The sequence below is a fragment of the Microtus oregoni genome, unplaced genomic scaffold, assembly GCF_018167655.1.
Source record: "Microtus oregoni isolate MIOR12 unplaced genomic scaffold, Mior012 000048F_ref0000485, whole genome shotgun sequence".
NCBI classification, from domain to species: domain Eukaryota; kingdom Metazoa; phylum Chordata; class Mammalia; order Rodentia; family Cricetidae; genus Microtus; species Microtus oregoni.
In genome coordinates, this window is record NW_024543222.1 from 13,871,130 (window position 1) to 13,874,642 (window position 3,513).

Sequence of the window (3,513 nt, forward strand, 5' to 3'; positions counted from 1 at the left end):
CGGAACGGAAGCCACGCGATCCCGTCGCGACGACGAGCGTTGGCTGCCGGGTACGTCCTTTCCAAACTGTTCCTTCTTCTTATTGGCTAACACAGCCTTAGCACCCGAGCCCTCTTCACTATTGGCGGAAATGTTTGTCATTTTGTTTATTCGCACCACCCAACCCCTGGAGGCGGGTTCTTCGGAAGTCCCTGAGATCATTGGTTAGCTAAGATGCCAGTCAGACGGATAACGGCTCAGTGCCGGTGAATGGGGGCGTGGGTGGCTGGGGGCCAGGGTACCCCTCTGAGCGCCTGCAAGTTCTAGGCCAGGGGTCTTAAGAGTGATGCCTGCCACTTTTTCACTGCTGCTGCTGTTTTGAATGCCTCTCCCTGCTGCGCGTAATGTGTCAAATCTACCTAAATGGTGTACCTACTGCGTTTATTTCATCGCCCTAAAACCTGAGCCAAACGGGAACTCTGTCCAGCTCCAACGCCACTTTTAAACTGTTCTCTTACAGACCCGAGAGGGCTAGAGCAGCTTGATTCAGGCTTTCCTGCGGGATCCTGTAGACACTACACAGACTCCTGAATTCTAGGATTGTTTTTAAATGGACTTGGCTATTAGTTACTTACTTTCCTCGCCCCGAGGGTGTTCAAAAGCAAAACGCTTAACTTAACCTTAAATGTCTATGTGCTATGAGTTTGGAATGCAGAAAAGCCTGGATCTAGATACATTGTTATACATTTAAATGCTTTCAATGATATTGAAATGAGTTGCATTGACTTGTTAGGCAATATAATAAAGCACAATTTAAAAATATGTTATTTAGGTGTATTTGTGTGTGCCTGAGTCTACATACATGTACCACATGTGTACAGGTGCCCATGGAAGTCAGAAGAGGCGTCGGATCCTCTAGAACTGGAGTTACAAAAGGTTGTGAGACACTATGTGAAATCCTGGAATCCAACCCAGGTCCTCTGCAGGAGCAGCCAGTGCTCTCCAGCGTTGTACCATCAATCCAGCCCACATCTGTTTTTAATAGATGTGAGTTTTAACACAGACACTGGAAGCATTGAGGGACAATGGTATACATCTGAGCAATTATCTTGGATCATGTCCACCTTGTGAAAAGTCTACCGTGCACATTTTAATTTTTAAAATTATTTTTGTTTTTTTTTTGTTTTTTTTTTTTTCAAGACAGGGTTTCACTGTGTAGCACCGACTGCCCTGGAACTTGTTCTGTGGATCAGGCTGGCCTCAAACTCAGAGATCCACCTGCCCCTGACCTGGGTGCTGGGGATTAAAGGTGTGCACCACCACCATCTGGCACAACAAAATAATTTTATTGGGAAGTTTTGTTTCTATACTTATCAAGAAATTTGGTTTGTAGTTTTTTATTGGTCACATCATTACTGATTTTGCAGTGTGTTAATGACTTTGTAGGATGAACTTAGTAGGGGTCATTCCCTTTCTATTTTATGGAAGAGTTCTTTTTAAAAGGTAGGTAAGGTTTGGCAGTGAATCCATGGGCTTCTGGTTTGGTGTTGTTTCAATCTTGTTGCTTGTAACAGATCTGATTAAACTACTTATATTCTGATTTAATTTTAGAAGGATACGTATATGTATGTATACACAGTATATATATATATACACACATATATATTGTATATATTATATAATATATATATTCACCCATTTTTTTCTAGTTTTTTTTTTCAGGTTTGGAATTTAAACTTTCAATGTCTCCACTGACTGGTCCTCTGGATTTCTTTGCAGTCTGTTGTAATGTCCTGTGGTGGTTGACATCCTGACTTGAGAGACCCTAGAATCACCTAGGAGACAAGTTTCAGTGCTTGTGAGGGACTATCTAGATTAGGTTCACTGAGGTGGGAAGACTCACCTTAACTGCGGAAGATTCCATTCCATGGGTTGCGCTTGCGAACTGAAGAAGAAGGAGCACTCAGCCCTTTTTGTTTCTGCCTATAGATGCAGTGTGACCATTTGCTTGACACACTGACTTCCATCCTTTGACTACTGGTCTGCAGGTATCTTTGCCAGTGAAGTGAGTGTTTTGGAGACAACAGATAGTCGGGATTTGGCTTTTAAATCTTTGTTGGGTGAGTTCAGATGTTTAGATTTAAGATCATTATTGAGAGATACTTGCTAATGTCTGCAACTGTGTTGGTTGCTTTTCTGGATGGTTGGATTATCTTGTTCTGGCTCCTGACCTGATACTCCAGGCTGTTCTGCCTCAGCTTCTCAAGTGCTGGGTTTACAGGCCTGAGCTACTTTTAATCTGTGTGCAGGTGTGTGAGGAAGTACACATACATGTGCATCTGTACATACATATATGTGTATGTTGGAGGACAACCTTAGGTGCTGTTCCTCAGGAATGCCACCTACCTCCTTAGAGACAGGGTCTCTCATTGACCTGGACTTCACCGATTAGGCTAGAATGGCTGGCTAGCAAACTCCAGGGATCCTCCTGTCTCAGCCTCCCCAGTGCCAGGATTACAAGTGTATAGTGTATACCATTATTGCAGGGATCTCCCCCCCCCCCTTCTTGAGATAAGGTTTCTCTGTAGCTTTGGAGTCTGCCCTGGAATTTGTTTTGCAGACCATGCTGGCCTCAAACTCACAGAGATCTGCCTGCCTCTGCCTCTTGAGTGCTGGGATTAGAGGCGTATGCACCACCACCACCACCACCACCAGACACTGCAGGGATTTTTATGAGGGTTTGGGAAACAGAGCTCAGGTCCTCATGCATTTTACCCACAGAGCCATCTCTCTAGCCCCGTATGTTGTTTTGAACTAGTGTTAAAGTCTTACTAAGGGTACAAAACATTAACTTTAAGGTTTCAGTTTGTAAAAATACTTGCAAGTATGTGCTGGTCTAATCACTAACAGACTCTGTGGCATCAGATAGAAATTGCAAAAGGAGGGGAAGATGGGGGTGGGGGTTATATTAGAATGATATGCGGAGAAATGGAATGCTGTTTTAAAAGGTTTCTCAAGTGAGATACTCTGGGTCGGAATCTGATTCTCCTTTTCCTAGTGTATTAAGTTTGACTTTTTATTGAAATATAATTTACATGTGGAAGTGCAAAAATTTTTCTAACCTGAACAGATCCATGTGGCCATCACCAGACCAGAAAGCAGAACAATACTGAGGAGGTTACCCACACTCTGGTAAGTGCCTTAGTCTCTCTGCTACTGACCCATGATCTCTCCTGTGAGGACAGCAATGCCCACTCCCTGAGGTTGTCCTGAGGGTTAGATGAATTACTGTCTGCAGGGCAGTCAGGATGGTGGCGTGCTGGGCAGACACTGACTATTGTCATGATTCTCTGTGGACACTTAGACCATATCTCTGTTTCCTTCATCTGGAGATGGCCTCAAACTGTCGGCTCCTGGGCTCAGCTGAGACATCTTCGGGTCTCCAAGAGGCCGGATGTGAGAAGGCCTTAGAGAAGACCCTGGCACCAGTGTGGACCTGCGGATGCCCAGACAAGTTACACATCTAGCCCAACA